Source organism: Cryptomeria japonica, chromosome 2, assembly GCF_030272615.1.
Source record: "Cryptomeria japonica chromosome 2, Sugi_1.0, whole genome shotgun sequence".
NCBI classification, from domain to species: domain Eukaryota; kingdom Viridiplantae; phylum Streptophyta; class Pinopsida; order Cupressales; family Cupressaceae; genus Cryptomeria; species Cryptomeria japonica.
In genome coordinates this window covers 480967477-480992431 of record NC_081406.1, presented here as the reverse complement: position 1 = coordinate 480992431, position 24955 = coordinate 480967477, and the positions used below count along the sequence as shown (strand labels likewise).

The 24955-nt window shown below is 37.2% G+C and overlaps 1 long non-coding RNA gene across 1 annotated transcript; it reads left to right on the top strand.

The window, feature by feature from the left end:
* Positions 1 to 9313: 9313 nt before the first annotated feature.
* On the top strand, positions 9314 to 9881 carry LOC131053878 (uncharacterized). Its single transcript, XR_009107796.1, has 3 exons — positions 9314 to 9439; positions 9579 to 9639; positions 9747 to 9881. It is a non-coding gene; the product is annotated as an uncharacterized LOC131053878 (long non-coding RNA).
* The last annotated feature ends 15074 nt before the right edge of the window (positions 9882 to 24955 follow it).

Here is a 24955-nt window from a genome sequence, read left to right as displayed (position 1 = left end):
TACTAACAAAACCGAGAGTCTAAAATATGATAGGGAATAGTGTGAGCTGTCCTGAAATAAAATATTTTATTTTCAATTTCAACGAAAACATAATTACTCAACCATTTAATGTTATTAATAAGTGTTTAATTTATGAAAGAGATAAATGGTTGGCCACAAGTACATGAGTTACTAAATGCACACAAATAAGTGAATTTGATATTCAAAACTATCTACAATGAATTCAATTCTTGTCCATTAGTCATTTATGTTTGCAATAAGCATCTTTCTATGTTTTTCTTAATCTTTATTCATAGTTATGCACATATTTCACATTCTATAATTAGGATATCAATTGCTATGGCTTAACACTAGCATGATGTTTGTGTTGTGGTATAGATGCGTGGAAACATAATTATGGGATTGTTATATTATAGAGATCATAAATCTAGATATCGCATATTAGTTATAGCTCTTCTTGGATTGAGTCTAAAGTTGACATACAGTCATAAAGCCATTATTAGCAGATCTATCCATTTCTAGTAAAGACAATTGAGAAAGTCATTTTGATATTGAGAGTTTCTTATCTGTTTACCTATTGATCATTATTAAGCCATAATATTTAGGTCTATTTATCTCTCTTGCAAAACCTCTGTAAGTGTCCTAGATTGTCCCTACTACTCACTCTTCAATTCAGAAAAATGGAGTTCTAAAGATTTGTTGCACAAGATGGTGTTGAACGTATCAACAAGGCTAGCATGGAAGACATGTTCAAGCTTCCACTTGTACAACTTACAACAAATGATTTGTTGATAGAAGAAATTCTTGAAATAGGGATACAATCGAAAGACAAGTAAGTACATACAAACCTTCTCAGTTGAAAGTAAAATCTGTGTATAAAAAGAGTACATTGAATCCCAATCCATAAACACAATAGAGATACCGATGGAGACTTAATTGGATGTAGCATGTCGCACCAAAGTCATTAGAGTATGCTAAGCTAGTACATAATGTTTCATAAAGCCACATTAGTATTTTACTGAGATCATTATCTACCAAAACTAACTATAGTAATCCTTTTGAGTATTAATTTCATGGTGCTAGATCTTCATTTAGTTCCACTTCTTGTTGGAGAAAAGAACAGTTATTTCTTGAGGTAGATGAATAGCCCATCAACAAAGGACAAGACCCTTTCTAGAATATAACAAATTCTACTCCAACAAAAGATCATGGGGGTTTCACTAGAGATATTGAATAAGAGATAGACTTCTACTACTGCATTAAAAGCATTGGCATGTTCTTCATTTATTGATGTAAACTCTCTGTGACACCACCACAACCAACAAAAGTGTAAAAAGTTGTTTGCAATGCATGGATTTTTAGGATTGTCCTTTGAGAAAATAGAATTAAAGTATGGAAGCAAGATCTGCCAGCTCCTGAGGGAAAGACCATGTCAGACAATAATTTCTATTTTCTTGCCTGTGAAGAAAGACCATGTCAGACAATATCAACGAACAACAAAATAAGGAGACAATTGCTAGATTGTGGTCTAACTTGAAAAGAAAAGGTGATGGAAAATGTTATTGTCTGTGCAAAATTTGTAAGGGGTTAAAGACTAGAAGATTTCTAATCAAAACAATGAAGAAACATTGTAGGCTGCATGGTCACATTGAAGATGGACATGATTATCATCCATTGGTAAGTTTTTCATTATATCGTTTTGACAATTTATATACATAATAAATCACGTGATGATGAGATCATGATCATAGTTTATTTATGTATATCAATTTTATATAGGTCGAGCACCCCGGAGCATATGGTATGGATCAACACAACCCTGAGAATATGGTTTTCGAAGTGGACGAACATGGAGGTGTGAATATCGAAGCTAAAGATAATGATCCCATGGAAGATGACGATCATGAGCCAGAAAACACAATTGAAGATGATGGTACAAATACATTGATCCATGACTCATTTAGTACTCGTGCAGCTGATCATGATGATGAAGATGACCTTGATGTTGTTCATGATGTCCCTCTACTTGAGAAGGCATCTGAGGTCCTTTATGAAGGCTCGCAGGCAACTCTTCTCTCCGCTGTATTGTTGTTGGTGAACTTGAAGGTTATGAATGGTTTATCCAACATAACAATGTCACGTATGTTAAGGCATGTCATATATGTCATAATAAACTGTGAATCATGCTGTACCATTAATATTCTTTATTATAACAAATTATATTTTGTTGTTGTAGATTGATAGGTGAGTTTTTGTTACCACCATCAAATATTCTACCTTGCTCATACCGAGAATTATCTGCCGTTGTGAAAGATATTGGAATGGAGTATCAAGCAATAAATGCTTGTCCCAATGATCATATTATATATCACAAACAACATGAATTTTGAACTAAATGCCCTGAATGTCATATTAGTAGATATCGAACAGATCAAATAACAAAAAGGGTTCCTCGCAAGGTTCTTCGCTATATTCCCATTATTCCATGTATGCAACAATTATTCAAGTGCACTAGCTTGGCACAATTTATGGATTACCATGCACGCAATAGAAGTTGAGATGACATTATTCGAATGCTTGCGGATGGTTCAGCATTTATGGACATAGAGGAAAAGTGGCCACACTTTAAAGAAGAACTTCGTAATCCCAGGCTTTCATTGGCAGTGGATGATGTCAATCCATTTGGAGAGATGAGATCTGTTTATTCAGTGTGGCTTGTTTTTGTTATCAACAATAACATTCCTCCATGGATGTCAATAAAGAGGGAGCACATAATGTTGGCAATGATTGTTCCAGGTATTTTATCATTTAAATATAGTCGTCTAAATTTAACTATAAATATTGCAGTAAAATGGTCATAATAATTATGTAATGTTTTTGTTCATTTGATTAGGTAAGTACCAAGTTAAAGATATGAATGGATATATCGAGCCTCTTATTGACGAGTTGCTGGAGTTATGGAATGGTGTCACTATGTATGATGTCTCTAGACCAATAGGACAAAGACAATTTCAATTCCATGCAATGCTTCTATGGATAATACACGATGCCTCGGGGCTAACACATTTTTGTGGCATGTTATAGTGTTTAAGTTGTGCATGAACATTATAATTCAAAAAATTATCATATTTAATCCAATTATGCATTATCTTGTAGGTCTTCAAACAAAGGGAAAATTTGCATGTCCTGTTTGTGGTCCAAAGATGAAATCTCGTCATTCAAAAAGTTTAGGAAAGCAGGTGTTTGATGAATATAGGCACTTTCTCCACAAAAATCATAAGTATCAAAATACTGAAAAACATCTTTTCAATGGGAAAGAAGAGAATATATCAAAGCCACAAAGAATGACACCTCACATGTGGAAGTTGGAATATAATAGAATTAATCGTCAAGGTAATGCCATTCCATCTATTGGTTTGTCATAAAACATCTTTTCTATTTTGTTTTGTTTACTGATGATGTGATTGATGATCATGAAGGTCGTGAAGGCATAAATGACCACCTTCCTAAGGGAATAAAAAGTTATCCCCGACAATTTAGTAGGTTGCCCTACTACGAGCAGTTACAAATTGTTCATTTGTTTGATAGTATGCATATTGGAAAGAATATAACAGAGACATTATGGAAAATATTGGATGGAAAGTGTGACAAAGAAAAAATTGTCAAAATATGTAGTGACATTCAGGATTCCAATCATGCAATGATAAATGTCATTCAATCAAATAGCCATGGAGACCAGATTAATATAAGTGAGCTTCCTTGGTTATTAACGGACCAGCAAAGCAATGCTATAAAGAAGTCATACGAAAAATTCGATTTCCCACAGGATTTGCTACGAACATAAACAATCTCATATCAAAGAAAAGTGAATTTGGGCTAGGGATGAAAATGCATGATTGACATACCTTCATTAAGGTAATTCATATTCTTGTGTTTTTAGTATGTATTTAAGTACTGAGCGTACGTGTACTTTTCATTATGTTACAAAAAAATGAAAAGATAATTTTATAATTGTTGCAGTACGTTCTACCTTTATCTCTCCCAGATGACTTTGACAATAATGTCAAGCAAGTCATATCTGATCTTGGAAAATACATAAGGTAAGTAGTGATATTTGTTTAGTTCGTTGTATAGATATTATATTTGCGATTTGTTTTACTTCTTATGTAATATATTTTTTTGCGTTTTGAATACCTTGTAGGTGGTTGTCATGTAAAGAAATCCATAAAGATGATATAAAATATTGGAAGAGAAAAATTCCTCATTTAATGTGTGAAATGCAAAAGTGTCTACCTCCAGTTTTTTTCAATGCACAAGAACACTACCTCATACACCAAGTTGAGGAGATTGAATTGTGTGGACCTGTACACACTAGGTCAATGTGGATGGTTGAGAGGCACTTGAAATTTTTGAAGGCTTTGGTTCGACAAAGAGCACATCCTAAGGGTTCTATGGTGGAGGGATATATGGTATACCAGACTATGGTGTACATTTCTGAATATCTTCCTAAGTTTGCAGCAAAGATCCACGTGGATCGCATTTGGGATCCCAATGATAGTTCTGATACTTAATATAAGTACAGATCCAATAGCCAACAAGATGAGAGGGGGGGGGGTGAATCATACAAACTTAATCATCCATAAAAACATCAGATTCTACCTCGGTAACACATATCAGTCATATAATAAAAAACTGTCAAACATGCAAACTCAAAAGCATATGAACAATATAAACCTCATAACACCAGATTTAACATGGAAACCCAAATAGGGAAAAACCACTGTGGGATTTCGGACCCACTAAGAAATATACTCTTCTAGAGTATGCTCGGTTAAAAGAAAATCCTGTTAAAGATGACAAACACATTGCTAGATGTGACACGGTTAAGGGATTTCCCTCAGATCTGTTAGGATCTTCACTTTGTTAGAAGTGACCTTGTCAAAGGATTTCAAACACTCAATCAGAATGTCACCTTGTTAGAGAATTTACATATAAGACTTCTAAGTCCACTCGGTTAAGAGATTTCCCGTCACTTTCACAAAATAACAGTAATACAATCTATCTGCAACTTCACATCTAAAATGCTAAAGCAGATTCCTATTTGTTCAATACAATCTAGACATAGAACTAATCTTGTCTATCTGTTGGGCATCAATACTCTGTTATTCTAACAGGTCTTCAAGCTTTTGTGCTCGGTAATCACTATGTAGCATCCCTGTGCATACACTTGCACGCATACATTGTTTATCACCAGTTCCTTATTTATAAACAATCTTCTAACCGCTTAATCTCCTTGATCACATTTCCCATGATCAATCATAGCCATCATATCTTCAATCTTGTCCAGGTTCATTGTATCTATCGATCTGAAAACATTTTACCCCGCCTTGGAACTTGCACAATCACCTTGGAACTTGTGTTAGGGTATTGTTGTTCAATTTGAGCTATAGATCTTCTTGCCGAAATTCCATTGCCTTAGATTCGTTTAACAAACTTCTTTTACGGCTTGCCAATCATTGATCCGCTCCAACTCATCAGCATTTTTCATTAAATATCACATGTAAACAGTTAATGCATTCTGTTATAGCTCGGTTACAACTCGATGAATACTAAACTTCACTCGGTAGACATTCTGTCTTCATTAACCGACTGCAATAACCTTAGGGTTTACCGACTAGGTTCCTTAGGGTTTACCGACTAGGTTCTTTGCTTGATAACATAGTATAGTATTAACCTTTACATTTTACAACATATGTATGGTGTTAAAACAATCTAAAACATCAAGATATCATCATTGTCTAGCTCGGCAGAGTTTCCCATTGAATAACTTATCCCCTTATTTATCATATTCTTTCCTGTGTCTTTACCGACTTCTTTATAATCTTCATATCATATTTCTTAAGATATGTCAACATCATATTGAATTAGAAAATCAATTTCTTGACATCAATGACAAAATAATAATATCAAGATAGTAAAACATCTTTAATCAGTTATGTCCATAATCATCAACAACCTTCTCAATATCCTTGTAATATTGCCAACACCCAAGACCATTAACAAATTTGAAGGGGAGTACTTGACGAGGAAAGGTAGATTGAGGAAAGTGGGGGGTAATTATAAGATGTTATTATAGTTAATTAATTCTTAATCTTCAAAATAAATCGATTGTAAGACGTCTATTTATTTTTTGTACAATTGGTCGAGAGTGGGATGCACTGCGTTTATATATTGCAAGCAATCTTGATTGGATGACGGTATGGATTGAACATTGTCAACATTCTGGATGCACGTTGACATGGGAAGGTGTGACTTCATTGGTTAAAGAAGCACATCGTAATGGAGATTCCAATGTTATGCAAAGGGAAATTGATTTAGCATATGGTTTAAGAGATAAACAGGTACGTATAAATTTATTAATCACCCATATGTTTATCAACTCACAATGCAATAAATTTTACATGTTTGACATATCGCAGGTCAAACACCACAACACTATGTGCTGCAATGGTCATAAATTTCGCATAAAAAAGTTGGATGACAAAGAAAACTTGTGATTCTAGCATCACTGCAGTCTTTGAGGTGACAAATATTTCATCGAGAAATGACATTCATCCTCAACAGTCTCAAAATCGATACTATGACATTTTGGATGATATACTTGAGTGTGACTTTAATTCCTTCAAATTAGTTTTGTTCGTTGTCAAATGGTACAGGCTACGATTGAATAAAAATGATCCCGATAGAACTGTTATTGAACATGATAATGGTTTTATAATGCTAAATACAAGGTCATTTGAACCAGTTGGGGATGAGCCCTATGTTCTTCCAAGTCAATGTGAGCAAGTATTTTACTCAGAAGTTCCACATAAACTGGGTTGGTCATTTGTTGTTAGACATGATCCAAGAGGAAGGCCAATAAAGTATAATATGATGGAAGAAGAAGATACCGAAGAAGAAGATACCGAAGAAGTGGATGATGATCATGATCGATAGTTTCACGAAGGAGAAGGAGAAGGAGAAGGAGAAGGAGGAGCAGGAGGAGGAGGAGGAGGAGGAGGTCTATTAAATATTGAAATGTATGGGGAATGAGGAGATGGAGATAGGGGGTGTGACTATTTATGTGACAATTTTTAAACTGTGTTTATTTATGGAAATTGGATTGTTTATTAGCTATGTGACTATTTATGTGACCATTTAGTTGAGGATCCTGCATAGTCTACATAAAATAAAGGTAAGGAATTACAAAATTTCCAATGATTTTGATGACAACATCTTTTTATTATTTAATACTCTTTTTGTCTACAAAGTTCATGTTGTTCATGTTGTGTATGATGTAATTTCGCTAATGTTTTTAATATTTTTTCTTTGTCATAGGCCAACATGGATCCATCACATATCGCAGACAGAGATGTTACATTATTACGTTCTTTTTTTTAGTGATTTATACTAATTTTGTAATTGTTAATGATATTCTTGACACAGACGGATGTTTGGGGAAAGGGAAAGGGAGTTGTAGTACCTGAGCACCTTTCTATGGATGTGGAATCATTAGGGTTAAGCAATGATGACCCTGAAGATCCCACAGATCTTGTGAAATTCTTTAAAATGCCTGTTATAAAAATTAGAAAAGAGATTGTTGCTTTGGCAGCCATGCATCCTACCACTGATGAGATACGACAAAGGGTGGAATTATTGTATAAGACATCAGAAAACTTGCAAGTAAGCAGTAATGAAAGCTTTAATTATAACAAAAGTTCAATAATGGTTTATATTTTATTCTCTTTTTATGTCATTAACTAAAATATGTACGTATTGTTTTTACAGCAATTTATCCGCCCTCATGAAAGTTGTTCCTACGATTAGGGTGTTGCAGGATCAGGTGATGATGGTTTTCTTGTATTATCACTTGCTTGGCTTATCACTCTGAGTACCCAAAACACATCATACTTGATACTGTCAATTTTCAAAATAAAGGTTCATCCTTGTTTACAATTCTTGCACTTTTCATATATTTAATGTATTATTCTTTAGGTGCTGTCAATGTTACTGTGCAAATGCCGACGCCGCCTCATCAGAGGTCACCCTCACCTATATTGCCGACTACAATGTCAGCAACACGTAGCATGCAGACATCCTCTAGTGCACGTCATATTGGCCCCCCACTGTTGGTAGATCCCTCTTTTTCTCTATTGTCTATCATGTGTTTATTTCCCTTCAAGCGTTCTTTCTTGAATTCTAATGCCCTTTCATAGTGGATTCATTTTTTGTAGGAGGAGATGCACATGAGGATGTGCCACAAGCAACTACTGCTGATAACATAGCATCATTTCCTAGATCTTCTCGTATTGCTAGTACGGGAACATTGCAGGCCACATTCATGGTGAGCGACGAAGAAATGCTTCCCTTAAAGATACAAAAGGTTCCAAGTACTTTAAAATTATTATTATATATACTCTAATTGTAATTTACTTTATGATCACTCGTTTTGGACTAATATTGATCCCATGAATTTTTTGCAGGCAATGATATTTTCTATAAACATCTTAGTGACATTGCATTGCAGATATTTCGGCCCACCATATGTAAAAGGTGGTACATCATATGTGAACTAACCCTTATCCACTTTTGATTTCATATCATTGCTTGAATACTTTTTCTTTGATCCATTTCTTGAAGTGTAATAAATGTAGCTTCAGTTCATTTCTGAATCTAACAGGTTTGTTTTTGCTTTAAATGGTGGAATGACCAAGAAAAAAGGTTAAAAGATGAATTGACAAACCAAATGGTTGAGTGGTTTGGAAATGACACCTTTGACAAAATCAAGCTCCTTGAAAAAGCTGGCACATATCTAAAGTATGTGAGGGACCAATATAGGACCCATTTGGAGAGGAATCTAAAGTACAAGCGTCCCCCCATGATTCTAGAGAGGGAGTGGAAGGACCTGATTTTGGATGCCAAGGAGAGAATTGAAAGGAAAAAAGGAAATACACCAGTAGACACCAGAACAAGGTACGAGATACTATTAAGAATGTAATTATGTACTAATTAATTACTCTTTATATTTATATAATCTAACATATTTCAAACTTTTTATAGACTGAGTGACACGTCAAAGGCAACCAAGGCAAGGCAAGAAAAACACGGGCAACACAAACTCAACTCTGGTGGTTACATGAAAATTGCTGCACGAATTTTAAGTATCTCATGTAAACTCCCATATTGTCTCAAAATATTAATAAATTGCAAACATTTTTTTTTTATCAAACAATGCAAGTAAAATTCACGGTACCAAGCAAAAATGCAGGGCTTTGAATTCAATAGACCGCCCACAAAAGATGACAAGAGAATTACCTACTAGCAAGGCTATTCAGCTGTGGCTGGTCGGCTACGAGAATTGAGTGGGCATACACAACATTTGAGTGCATCCGTCACACAGGTAAATATGGTAAATGGAAGTTGTTTCAAATTGAATACTTTACCAATAATCTAATTGATGTTGAGTTCCAACATAAAGTGACTATATTTGTTTTAAATAAGCAAGCAATGATAACAATGTGCATGTCATTGGAATGCAGCTTGCTAATTGTGAAACACCACCTGCACATGAAGGTCCGGATGTGCATCTCAGTAGTGGAGGTATTCATTTTCTATTCAAATTTATTTATTTAGCTATTAATACAATTAAACATCTTAATTTGTAATTAGAGTAGTAATTAATGTAACCTTTCTTGTTAATATTTTAGAGCATGTAGTCGATGGTGAGCAAGTGGAGCATGATCTGGGTACACAACCTCAAGAACGTGATGTTCCCCACTCAGGTGAAGAGGACCGTGGTGTTCAGCATGTTGAGGTTGAGGCTACACACAATGATGTGGCCCCATCAGGTAAAGAACACAACAATTATGTTCTCTAAATTAATGAAATACTTGTAACAATAATTTTTTTTTTTTGAATTTAACCCATTTCTTTGTTATTGCAGAGGACCCCCCTTCGCTTTAGTGTCCTCATCCTCAGTATAGGACTAGGCATACATTGAGATCACGAGCAGTTTGCGGAACATCTACAGAGGGGGGAAATGATGAAGACGCCGATGTTCCACTTAGTTTTTTCATAGCTTCAAAGAAAAAACAAAGAAATAAATGATTGTAATCTAACTTATTTGATAATGACTGATTTTTATGTGTTAGTGAATGTAATTATGTGCTAATTAATAGTTATGGATGATATGTGTTAATTAATATTGATGAATGTTACGTGTTAATTAATGTTAATCAATGTTATGTGTTAATGAACGTTATGTGATATCAATGAATGAATGCTATATTTTATTAATGGTAGAAAGAATTAATGAATGAATGTTATAAGATGTTAACGGGGAATTTAGAGTGATGTTAGGGGTGGGGGAAGGGCCAAATGAGCTTCCACCTTCACGTGGTTGGCCATGTTAAGTAGAGAATATTAAACTATTCTCGAAACCAAGCGAAGCTCAACAAGGTAACACACTTTTCAATATTTCATTATGTTGCACAGTTAATCTTATTGAATAATGTATATTGAATCTTAATTGTAGGGTCCAATAGAGCCAACACAAACAACAACACCACGAGTTGCTGGGTATAATGAACTCCCATATTGTCTTGTCTTTACACGAACAATATGAGTTGCTTCTAGTGTTGATATCCAAGGTGGGACTGCAAAAGTTATGAATATGCCTCATCCTTGTAAGTTTTTTTATTACAACTCCTAATTATTGAGACTAAACTTTTTGTTCTTGATGTTTTTCACTAGTTGTCATAACCTCTAACTTTGATGCTTGTGCCTTAATAGAACTAGATGTTTCTTGTATGCATACTTGGTCAAGGACTGCATTATGATGCTATAGGGCTACAAACTAGGATTATTTATTGTATTGAGTTGTACATTTGACATGAGTTGCCCTATGACTGCTATGCACATTTATGTATATACACTATTTCTAGTCTGTATATTGATATTAATTTTGAGAAAATATTACAAAACTCAGAGTATTCTCCATAAGACTAGAAAAAAGCTCAGATAAATTTCTGCAACGTTTTCTTACTATTACTTGCGATCATTTTTTTAGGAGTCCTGGTATCCATTTATAATAGTATGGATGCATACAAGCTTTGGACCCTTCAAAAGAAAGTTTGTTTCAAACAACCGGTCATTTTCAAGAAGCGGTTATAAGTCCTTTTCAGCATCTGTGGCTTCCTCTGCTTGTTGTTCTATTGCAACCTCCTGTAACTGCTCCAGAGCATCTTCTTTTTGTCCCATATACTTATCTTTCTACTCCTGATACACATCATCACTAGGCCAAGTAAAACTAGCAATCTTCTGTTTCATATCTTCTAGCCGCTTCCAAGTGACTCGTACATGCCCAATCTCTGTTTCTATGAAACCATAATGAGATTTCACTTTTTCAATTTCCTCAATTGTTTGGACAAATAAGGATGTGTCATCAGTACTAATAATCTGATTGATCCTTAGGGACAAATTGTGGTCCACCTCCTTTAACCAAGTCTTCTCTTCCTTTAGCTGGACAGGACCAATGAAACCTCCTGGAAATGTTTCAAATTTATGATTTGAATATTCTTTCCTATAAAGTTGGGTTTTTCTTTTTATACATGCTCCTTCCATTGAAAGAATATTCATCTCTTTTATAAACTCACATGTGGACCTTAGATTGTCATTCTCTTCTGCATCTGCATGGGAATAACACATGAGCTTTAACTCTTTACCTCTAGGCACCCACTTATTCAGGATTGGTTCCAAAGTGGCTTCTTCTTCTCTCAATTTGATCAAAATCTCAAGAATCCTCTTCATATTTATGTATACATTGGAGGTTTTGACTGAGTCAACAAACTTCAAGATGGTGGCTTTCACCTTCTCCTCATATTTGTTTGCATACAATGTTTGAGCTTGTTTCAATTTTTCCAACTCATGTTGGACATTTTTAGGTAATTGGGAACTAGAAGGCATAAGAGAAGGGGGATATTCAATGATGGGACTAGTAGGAGGGGGTCTTGCTGGAGAGGAGGCTATCATGAGTGTAGAAGATTCACCGGGATGATATTGACTTGCCAGTTGACTCTAGAGTCTAGCAATTATGCTATCTCTGTTGGCTATTCCTTCTTTAGCATCATTGTAGGCTTTTAAAATAGTCTCCAACTTCAATTGGAGATTAGCCTTTTCTTGTGCCTCTTTCTCTGCCACCGCAACACTGAATTTTGCAGTCTCTAGGACTGTGCTTGTAGCTTCCACTACCCCTGTGTCTTGGACTCTTTTAACTATCATGCCTCCTAAGAGGCTAGAATCTGATGCATCCTTCCTTCTTTTGTTTTCATCCTTCTTTTTAGACCACATGACAAGAGCAACATTATCTTTGCTGAATGTCACTCCTTCCATAGGCTTTGTTTCTTTCCTCAGTGCGTCAAGCACTAAGGCATCAACTATATCCCATTCAGGGAGAATCAACACACCAGCCTTTGCTACCATTTCTCTTCCTTTCTTAGGGGTGATTGCTTTGAACTCCTCCATCATTTCTTGCTTAACCTCTTCTTCTACCTAAGTTGTATTTTTAAGAGGCTGTTCACTTTTCCTCTGTTCACATCTAGTCTTGAATTGATCAATATTTTGCTTCCATAGAAACTGTATAAAAGCTCCTGATGTGACAAAATTACTGTCAACTAGGAATTCTTCACTAGCTTGCTTAACAGTAAGGTCCATTTCTTGGCCCTTTAACTCACCATCATTCAAATCCATTTTAGCATTAGGTGGCTCTTTGGGCATCCCCTCTTGGGTCTCCTCATAGGTATAGGCAATATCACCGAGACTCCCTAACTACAATAATTGTTCAACCACAACTTGTTCATCTCCAACGTGGATAGGAGATTGAGATGGAGAATATTGAGGCTCATTAGTTTCAATTTCCTATCTCACTCTCTGCTTCTTAGGGGAATCCTGGATGTCAATGACATCTTCAATTTTCCTCTTCCCTTTTGAAGTGGAAGGCTCACCTGTCACTGGCATTATCACAGTGTACTTTGACCTTTTGTGCATTACATAGTCACCACATGGGATATCTCTAGCAAAGGCAGGCTTAGCCAATACCATCTTAGCCTTATCAGGCTCATTTTGCATTATGGCCTCCCTCTTTTCTTTTAAGGTCTGCATGAAATCTTCAAAATAAAGAATTAGGAATTTTATTTTCTCCTCAAATGGATTGAAGCTAGAAAGGGGGTGATAGCCAGTGCCAAATTGATGGATAAAATAAAGGGCCTTCTTATATGCCACCCACTTCTCCTTCCTTAGTTCTTGCTCATCTAAGTTGAATTCATTTCTAATCAGATATTCTGGGAACTAAAATTGATGTGGCCTACCTCTGCACACTGCTGTTTTTCTGAACATGCCATTGAAAAAATCCTCGGGGTCTGCACATCTTGACACTACAGTAGACAACCTATATGACTTAAAAAATTCTTCAAAAAATCTCCATCCACCCTTAGTGATCACAAAATGGTGAGCCATGGTAATAGTTGGGAAAATATTCCCTTTACCTCTATTGGTTAGCTCTGCTTCTTGTACTCCCCCAATTTGTCTCAGGACTTCTGCAATCCCTATCTTCAATGGGACCTGATAGGGTAGTAAAAAGGGGGTGCCTCTAAATCCAAACTTTCTAAAAATAGTAGACATAGGGTACAAATATATGTCTCCCCAATTGTGAACAATCTTGATATCCTTTGCAAACTCCTTTGGTCTGAGAAACTCCAAAAGAGCCTTAGGAATTCTAGGGTTTTCTCTGCATAGAAGAATCCTAATTTTAGATGCAAAGCATCTATCAAACTTTAAATAACTTTCATATTCTCTATCCCAAGATAGAACAATACTCCACAATTGCACTGGCATCTCCTCTTTATCCTTGACCTTAATCAGATCCATCTCCTTTCCAAAAAAATCAGCCCTTTTGAACAAAAACATATGCATTAACATGGAGTACCATCCAAATGGCCTATCCACCTTACCATTTTTTATTCCTACTAGCCCTTTATGAATTGCATCAGCAAGGTATGAGGCATAATCAAATGTTATTGCTAGGGAGGGGTTTAGAATTTGTGCAATCATTAACATATAATGAGTTGGCATATTCTTTTCAGCATCCTCTCCAAAAATCTGGCATAATGCCCAATACATACCCTTAGCTCTCAGAGTGAATAGGTTGAGAGAGAATGGTTCCATTGTGCTGGGGCCTACAACTGTTAACCCCCCTATCTTTACAAAGAATTCTTTCAATGGGCCACTTCTAAGATGATCCCTTTGTGTGTTGTAAACCTGGGCTAACGACTCAAAGTCAATAGGTTCTAACAAATTGGAGGACTCACTGAGTTTAAACACTTTCCTGAATTCATCTTCATTTATCTCAATCAAGACTGATCCCTTTATGTTCCCGATGCATCTTGCCACAAAGTCATAATTCTGTGTAATCAAGGCTAACATATCTACATCCATAAAAACACCTGGGACCACAAGCTTTCCTACATCCTGCTCCCATATGCCATTCAAAGGAGTTGGGGAATTCCTCTGCCCAAAACCAACTTTGAAGAGTCCTAAGCCTGGCAATCCTATTTCAGGGTCCCTCAACCAATTATCCTTATCATAAAGGCCATCTCCAATTTTTAGATGAGGGTTCTTAGGTACTAGCTCTTTGGCCTTAGCCCCAACATTGGTGGACATGGTTAATTGCTCTAAAAAATCATCACAGATATTTCGGTCCTGGTAATTCACTTTCCCTATAAATTCTCTTCTGGGTGCCATTCTGGTCAAACAATTATACCACTAGAAGCTAGCACAGACCTCTAATGAAGTAATTCACATAGCAGTATTTGAGAACAAACCAAGAGTTATCAAGAAAAACACAAGAAACCTGATTATTCACCTGAAGAAAATCGCTCTGCAACAATTCGCTCTACAACAAACTTCGATGAAACAATACTTAGCAATCAAGTTGATGCGGACTGAAAAGGGCAAGTTGGCATTTAAGTTTTTAGAAATTAACTCCGCATGCTTCAGCTTTCTTTTCATAATTAAATTCGCCAAATCAAATTCAAAACTGGCTCCAATGAGTCATAATTTCTCTAAGTCTTTCTTTTGTTTCGCTCTTTTGCTACTTCACAGAACATAAAACCCATGCTCTTTTCTTTCACGAAACAATGCTAGCCGTTGTATCTTGAGAACTTACATCGCCTTTATCTCTGTTTAATCTCTTTACTTTAGTGTCGGGCCCTACCTCCTTTTCACCACTTCGCGAAGTTTAACAGTCATGCACTTTTCCTTCGTGAGGCCGCGCCAAGTGTTAGATCAAACTCAAATCACCAGGCCTTTAACTCCAACCGGGACCATCAATCCTTTTAACTAACCACACCACATCTTGATGTCTAACGGTTTCTGCCATTTCGCTAAGGTTAAGCTGTGGGCATCTTCGGGTCATGAAACAACGAGAAGCGTTGGATCAATCTTGAGATGAATGCCTTTTAAGTGGGCCCTTTATCCGGGAATTACTTACCCCACTTGTTATCTGGTTAATAAATGCCACATGGCAATCGACCATTAGCCCTGGAAACTCCTTTTGGTTCCACCCTTAATCTGCCACGTGTTCCCTTTTACTATTCCCACATAACTGTCGGTTACACCTAGGCGGGCCCTCAACCACTTTTTTAAACCACGTGTCACGTCATTCATCCGTGTGATTTCCACCTGTCTTTCACGACATCGTGAACATTATTCTTCATTTGGCTTATAGCCATGAAACCACGAGAACCGTTAGATCAAAACAGACCTGATCTGCTTTTAACTTCATACCATGCCTGTCCCTTGGGCCCATTGGCCTTTTCGCTACTTCGCAATGATTAACTTGCTAGCATCTTATCTTTGCGAATTCACGCGAGCTGTTAGATCTCAAGAACTTGCTCGTTGTTTACTCTTTTTATGACAACCTTGCCCGGACCCACTGCATACCGCCAACTGAGTGCCTTGTCACTGCCATGTCATCACCAACTGGCGTTACCACATTTACTACCACTCTTAGCGGGACTCTCCACCTTTTCGCTATTTCGTTGAAGGTATAGCTCATGCATCTCCCGACCACGAAACAACGAGAAGCCATTGATCTTCTTCCAACCCGATCATTTTTTAACCAAAGAAGACCGCTTATCTTTGGGACCCGCCAAACCCTTTCGCCACTTTGCGAAGGTTAAAACACGTTTAGCTTGATCTCACGAAACCACGTTGTCCGTCTGATCAAATGAAACTTGATCGGTGTTTAGCTTTTGTCCAAACCTATATGCCGGGTCCACCTTTGCCTTTCGCTACTTCGCGGAAACTAAGTTTCGAGCACTTTTTGGTCGCGAATCAATGTGGGCCATCAGATCAACAGAAAATCACATGATACTTATAAGGCCCGACAGACATTAGAAAAGGCAGATTAAAAGCGAACAAGAATAAAATATTTAAAGGGATCGCCTAGGTAAATGACAAGGGGAGAACACTTTTATGATAAATGGACCCATCGCTTAAGTGAATACAGTAACGCCAAATTAGAAACCAAAAGGGCTTTTCTCAGGTATTGAAGCGACTTAAAACCTAAACCCTGAACCTCTTAGGATTTAAAACAAATTGAAAGAACTTCCTTCCTTCGATGGCTCTTTTATATTTATTTTTTTTATAAAAATGATCATCGTTAGAATTACGACAAATACCAAGCTTTCGATCGACGACTTCTTTGACCGTCGACAGAGTCCATTGGATTGTCGAATTTCTGACGGGCATGGCGTCATCAACCAATCTGATGCCGAGTTTTTGACGGTGGATTTTGTCGACACTCCAACGAAAATTCATCAAAAATCCGACAAACGGCCGTCGGAAATCAGCTCCGAATGTACTAGTGCTTCCTGATGCATTTTTCCAATTGTCCTGCCCATGGCTTTGACCATAATAATGAAAAGGAAGGGAGATAAAGGGTCTCCCTAGCAAATGCCTCTAGTAGAGGGAAATAATCCATGAGCAACACTATGTTGGCAACAACAATGCAGGAAAACTGAGAGGGGGAGGTGAATCAATTTTCACCAAAGTCAAACAAATTAACTTCAACTTTAGATCTGACTAGCAAAGATAAACATCACATTAACAACACACATAACACATGGATTTTTGAATAGATTCCTCATATAAAAAAATTGTTACTCAAGCCTGCAACCCAATATGGACTAAAATTTGGAATAGATTCCTCATTCCTAAAGTTAACATGTTTTTTTGGCTTGCAACTCACAACAAGATTCTTACCATTGATAACCTGGCTTGAAGAGGATTCATGATTCCTAATAGGTGTGAGTTATGTCAGAAAGAGGCTGAATCTGTAGATCATTTGTTTATTCATTGTTCTTTTACCTAGGAGATCTGGAGTAAAGTGTGGATGCAATGGAAAGTTGATTGGGTAATGCACAATAGTTTTAAGGAAGTCATCTGGCAATAGATTTTCCCTACCAAGACTCCTATGATTAAGACCCTCTGGTCCTTTGTCCTTCCTATGACCTATTGGCATATCTGGAAGGAGAGAAACAATAGAATTTTTAGGGAGGTTAAGTGTTCTTCTCAGGTGGTTTTTGAAAAGATGTGTAGGGCTATTAAAGAAAACATCAATACCATTCACAAAAATAACAAGCAATGTAGTTATATTAACATGACTGATAATGAGAAAAGCATCCTGATTGAATGAAATTTGATACACAAGGTTTGCAAATCTGATATGAAGAGTAGGAGAGATAATGTTGTGTGGAGGTTCCCTCTTCATGATTGGGTTAAGGTGAACTTTGATGGTGCAGCTAAAGGTAATCCTGGGAATGTTGGAGGGGGAGCGGTCATTAGAAACTCTTATGGCTTTTGTGTTGCTGCAATTGCCTTTCCCTTTGGAGTTCAAAACAAACATGTGGCAAAAACTCTGGCAATGTTAAAATGTCTCCATCTTGCTCAGAGCTTTAATTTTAAAAGAATATGGCTGGAGGGGGATTCTCTCAATATTATTTAGGCTACTATAGGTGTTAGTTCCCCTTCTTGGAACATCCATAATATCATTGATAATGCTAAAAAATTGTTAGATGCCTATGATAGTGTGATTATTACCCATACCTTTAGGGAAGGTAACAGGGTAGCTGATTTGTTATCCAATGAGGGGGTCATTTTAGCGGAGGATGCTAAGTATATCGAAGAAGTATCATGTAAGAATGGAGTCCGAGAGCAATTATTATTTGATAGAGTCCATGGTACATGTCAATTTCATTATTACCATTCTAGGTTTGGATCTCAATGATAGATATTGGAGTGATGCGGAGTGTCAGTTGATTACCTGTTTAAGGCGTGGTGATAATGAGCACCGGTGTGACGGGCATTGTCATATTAAGTGCTGGGTTATATTGAATGTCTTAAAAGACTATTTGAACAACAAGAAAATCACCTTGTTTTTTGATTACAACGTCTTGTTTCTTTAGCATTTGGTCATCTTGCACTCTGTTGAGGGTTTTGACTTGAACAACCATCACATTATGGGGGGAAATATTAATTGCAATGAGCCTTCCAGCTGTGATAGCTGGAAAAGTGAAAGGAAAATATGGCAAACGTTGCACAGATATGGATTCACTGATTACATGGAAAAGCTGCACGGGAACAAGAAGTCTGTTTCACATGGTTTTGCCAAGGGTTGGAACAATAATAAAGTTACTCTGTTTGGCCAGAAATGGAAGTTGGACGAAGATTTGGTGGTGAAGGTTACCGACTTGTAGAAGGAAGACATCAAATTCTATAGAGACCGCAAGTTCTCGGTGGAAGCTACCAAGAATTTCCCCAAAAATGAAGAGGAAAGGGCCTGGCTCGCTAAGAAGGATAATGCAACGTACTATCTCCCTAACTAGGTAAAATCTTTTTGGCAGAAAATGTTGAAAGTTTTAATGGAATACCTTACGGTTGATGGAACCACTTTGTCATCCTTAACCATTTTCACCATGGATCTAAGATTTCGTTTCCCTTCTATTTGGCCTCTTCCCTTAATGATAGCCTGACCGACCATGCCAAGAAACCTAAATCCTACCCCATTGCTCACCAAGGCCTTATTTTGTTAATATATGAGCATCTGAAGGGTAAAGCTAGGGCTAATAGGGATGACTTCTTTGTGGAGAATGCCCACATTTCTGAGTTTGGCTCTGATTCTGATGAAGATTCTTCTAATCTTCCTCTAAATAAGAAATTGAGGGTTAGTGATGAAGCTAAAGAAGAAATGGAAGAGAATACTGGTTCTGAGCATGAGCAGGGGAAGGAGGTGGAAGAAGAGGCAGAGAATGAGCAAGAGAAGGAGGTTGAGGGTGAGGAAGGGGATGAGCAGAGAAAAGAGGATGTTGAAGAGTCAGAGGCAAAGGATAATCCCTATGTCTCAGATAACATGGATGATGTTCAGCATAGCATGGAGGAGGGAAACCCTAGGTTTGTGGACTATGCCCTAGTTTTGGAGAACGTGGAATCCATTCTAAATGCTGCTAGAAATAGTACCCTAGAAATGTTCAATTTTTAGAAATGGGTGATTGATAACATCTCTAGCATTTAGAATAAACAGAGAGAGCTGGATTTTAAAATTGAGAATTTGATTAAGGATATCAACATTAAAGGTAAAGAGGATGATGTAGAGGATACTAGTGATGCAGAGGATGAAGAAGAAATTCCAGACTGGCCAGAAAAAGACATTATTAAGGGAGATTTGAAGCATCTTGAGGATGTGGTGAGGATTATCAAAGAAAAGGGTGAGGTTGATAATGGTCTGATAAACAATTGGATTCAAAAAATTGAGAATGCTTTGAAGAAATTCATGGAGCATAGTTTGGTGGTGTTGAAGGTGTTTTCTCAAAACATGAATGTGTTGGTTGCTTGCCTAGAGAAGAAGAACCAGAATAAAGAAATGATGATCATTGATGACTATAAAGCGGAAAAATTGAACCCTAGGTGTTCCCCCACTCCATGGAGAGAGAGGAGGGTCACTAGGGTTGACGGTTTTCACTTAGGAGAGACTTTACATTCAAAAGAGGGGTTGAAACCCACAAGATCCAATCTCACACAATGCAAGACTGGATTCTAAATGAGTTTCAAGGGTTAAGACATCAAGGATACCCCATTTTGTAAAGAATGTAGATAGAATGATTGAACTAGGAGTGCATGTAAAGTAAGAAAGATTCGCTTGTAGACAGAGATAGGGACACAAGATGAAGCTACGGACCTGAAATTAGCAGTAAAATGTCGAGACGATGCTGTTCTGCAAATTTGAGCGAAAGTTGACGGGACGATGGCGCCCGGAGTGCACACGGTCCTCCGAAAATTCCGCGAAATGAAGCGGGATCTGTTCATCTCTGCACAAGGATTCCAGATCTTCAATTACAGCCGCGTACCTGCAACCTACACACAGAAAAGAGAGGATGATTGGGGGGTTAGGGATTAGGGGTTTGCCTTTAGGTCAAACCCCGGTTTTGGAATTAACCAAGAAATGAGAATGTTGTAAATGTAAATGTTTGTAATGTAAACAAGTACTGATACCTTGTTGTAAGAATGTTTGTATTCTTACATGCGAAGGTGTAATGAATGTTGTATTTTGTATGTTGTAGGTGATCTCCTCTTCAATGGTTGAATCCTTGTCTTTGAATGCAACACCTAGCCTTGAATGGAGACTTAGAAGACTCAATTGCTTGAAGGAATACTTGAATGCTTGAATGTTTGAATGTTTGAATATCGCTTCCGCGTCTTGCTCTTGCTTATTTTCTTTCTCCTTTTGTAGGAGAGGAAAAGTAGTTTATATACTTGTCAATTAGGGTTAGGAGACTGATTTTTTCGACCTTAGGCCGACCTAGAAGCATTGTTTTCCGAATTGCAAACTTAAAGACCCGATGCCCAACAAGAGACCGGGCCCATCCCACCTCCCAGGACAGCAGGGTGCAAGGAAGGATCAGGCCAAGGTGCAGAAATATGTAGTTTTTGATGTCGTAAATAGGTTTCGGGGTCTCCATTCAGGTTCAACGTTGCGCCGCCATTGTGAAGACCCAAATGCAGTCGAAATTGCAAGTGTCACAATTTTAGGACGCTACATTTAGCCCCCACTTTAGTGGGAGTATAAGTGTACGCCCATACTTCCGGTAAAGTACAAGGAAACAACATTGAAAAACTTTCACCACGTCAAGGAGGCAAGATACACCAAGCCCCTAGTGGACTAAGGATCTTACGACTTCGATTGTCAAAGTAAAAGGGAAGATCACGAGGGAGAACCATGACTTTCAGTAGTAAGGTTCCCTCACTATGAGTCATGCAAGAAAAATACCAAAATTTTCAAGGCAAAGCTAAGTTCACCAAGAAACTTTCAAGTATCTTGAAGAGATATGAATGGGGTGTATGACCCCCTACGTTAAAGCGATCGCACACGCCTCATCGGGGGTGATTGCTTTAAGGTAGTGATACACATAAGAAATGAGAAGGGAAAGGAGCACATTATCACAAGGATTTAGCCCCCAAGTGTGAGATAAGCCCAAGGATAATAGACACAAAACACAAAGCACAAGGTGAATTTTCTTTCCTTGGGGTCAGGATGTTGTATGATAATTCATGTATATCATATGTATGTATGCATAATTGTTCTTCATTCCCCAATCAAGGAAGGTCACCTAGAAGAAGGGAACACATGTGTCTTTTGAGTCAACATGAGAGAGACCAAGAGAGATTTCAATGCTTTGCATCGTCCTCAAGTAGACAACACTAAGGACAACAAATAGAAGAATGAGAATAACACATAGAAGAAGTAACAAAAGAGATCAAGAGAGGAGGAGAGAGTCTGCTATGCTAATGAAACTAGTCTTGCACGTCATCCACCCCCCGATCTTGCTGATCAATATTTCGGGAAGGCAGGAAACACGCTAGAGGAGGAACATCCAACATAGTAGATGGAGCTATCACAAGATCCAAACAAGGGCTATGTTCATGTTCCACGCCACGTTGTTCTTGTCTAGGAGCTAGGATAAGTGCTTTAGAAAATTTGTTAGATAAATGGTTATCAACATCAACATATTCATATTCACTATCAGAAGAAAGATGAGTAACATTTTCATCATGAATAACATTTTCATCTATATCATCATCAAGATTTATAAAAATAGGATCTTTAACTCGCACATGATCAAGACCATCATGCATCTTATGTTTAGGAGATTTTGGCTCAATTTTCGGTTGAGGAGAAAATGGAATAATACTAGCTGAAGGTGTTTTTGGGGAATTGAAAGTTTGAGAAGTAGCTGCCTGAGCTCTAAGACGACGCTTTTGTCGGCGTTCACGTGCAGAACGATTTCATCTAGTCTTAGTAGGAAGTTGAGAAGATTGAGGAGGAGGAATGTTCTCATCCTTATCACTTGGGTGTTTAGGTTGTGGTCTCTTAGGTTGAATAATAGGAGAAGAGGAAGGTCTCTTCTCTCCATAAGAGGAAGGAGGAGGAACTACTCCATATAAAGGAGGAATATTTGGTTTAGGAAGGAGACCAAGTCCATCATGACGAGGAGGTATAGGTCTACCTTTAGGAAATTTATTAGATATAGGCATAGTCACATTCATAGGGATGGGTTGGGAATCTTCTTGAGGAAAGACATTAGTTGTATCTTTCAAAGGAAGAACTTCCTTCTCAAGAATGATAGGAATATCAAGTTTGGGTGTTCTAGGTTCACTTAGAGATAGGATCATATCTTTTTTCCACTTTTGATAAGATTTGAAAAGATGATCACTCCGCGGTGGAAGAGATTGGAATTGTTTAGGCCAAAAATAATCAATAGGAACGCTAGAAGTTCTTTCAGCTGGTTTAAAGAGACTATGATTGACAGTAACAATTTCACCATTATGGGGAAATTTCAAACACTTGTGAATAGGAGAAGCAATAGCTTTCATGGAAGATAGCCAAGGATAGCCTAGCTTCACACGAAATTGTTCGGATGATGGAATAATAGCAAAGTCCACATCAAGGGATTTGTTATGGACCTCAATAGGTAATGTAATAGAACCAATTGCAGGAGAAGAAAATGCATCAAATAATTTCACAACCACATTTGTTTTGTAATAGATCACTTGATTCAATTGCTAAGTAAAAAGGAATTCTTCAGTAATGATATTAACCATGCAAGAAGGATCAATAAGCACTCCACGGCAAGGTGTATTTTTGACTTTTGCAACTATATATAAAGGACCATCAGGTGCCCTGATAGTTTCACTGGAATCAAATGTGATGGAAGGTTCTTTAGGGATTTTCTGCTGTTCCACAAAGTTAATCACATTCGGAGTCATAGACACAAGACTATCAGGTGAGAAAGAGGAATCATTAGTCTCAATCACATTAGAGGTATGAGAAGGTAATGGATCAGTAAAAATCTTAAGATTTTGGTTAGGAGGAGCTACAGATGTGTTGTCTTTATCATTCACACCAGAAACAAAGATAGTATTATTATCAATCAAATCTTGAATTTTACCCTTTAAAGCAAAACATTTCTCAGTATCATGGCCAGGTTGATGATGAAATTGACAAAAAGATTTGTTATCAAAATAGGGTGAATTAATCTTTGTAGGATCTATTTGCTTTATAGGAGGAAGAGTGAGCACATTTTGTTCCAATAACTTATTCATAATACAATGCAATGATTCATTCAAAGGAGTAAACTTTCTCTCTTTCTTGAAAAACTTAGAAATAGGGGGCACACCTGATGCTGCATTCACATTGTTGTTGATGATGTTTTCATTGAACTTAATGACCTCTCTGTTCGGTTTAAATTTCCCAAATGGTTGTTGACTACTATCACCCTTATCACTCGAAGCCATAGGATTTGCTTGTTCCATTTGACTCACAGTCAGTTGATAATTGTGAAGAGTTGCACACAACTGTTGGAAAGAAGTAAACTCAGAAAACAGAAGTTTTTCTCTAATATCTTTTTGTAAATTAGAAATAAAGATTCTTTGAATATCATTGTCAGGTACTGGAAAAGAAATTTGAGCATACAAATGCTTATATCTACCAATGAAATCAGTCACTTCTTCTTTAACACCTTGTTTACAATGCATTAAATCAATCAAAGTAACTTTAGGACTTATATTGTTTTGAAATTGTTGAATAAAAGCATTTGCAAGTTGTTGGAAAGAAGTGATAGAATAGGAAGGCAACGAGCAATACAATTGTAGGGCTTTATCTCTTAATGTTCTAGTAAACAGTTTTGCAAGCAACCTTTGGTCATGAGCAAAATTAGTACATATTGTTTGAAAGGTCTTAACATGTGTTAGAGGATCACCCTTACCATTATAAAGCTCCAATTGCGGGATTTCAACATGTTTAGGGGGGATAGCTTGAAAAATGTCAAGAGAAAGTGGGCTCGCAACATCAAATGTGGGCACACTAGACTTAGATTGATTCATAGAGGCAATTTGTTGCTGTAAAGAAGAGACAGTTTGCGCAAGATTGTTAATGGTCGCTTCAATCGAAGAGTTCATATTAGACGTGTTAGATTGTGATGGAGGTATTATGTTATGAAAAGAAGGTATTGATTGAGAGTAAGGTGGTGGGACACTATGATAGTTAGTCATAGGAGATGATTGGAAAAAAGGAACTGTACAAGGAGGAATGGAATGGTTAAACGAATTGCCCCCTTGCGTCATGTTCATTTGTGGAGATGTAATAGGAACACTCATTGAAGGAATGAATGAAGAAATTGGATTGAATGAAGGAAGAGGGTTGATTGAAGAAGAAGGATTGCCCCCATGACTAGTGATCATAGGTGGAATATCTTGTATTGAAGTAGTCATTATGTTTGATGTAAAGGTAGGTATACTAGCAATAGAA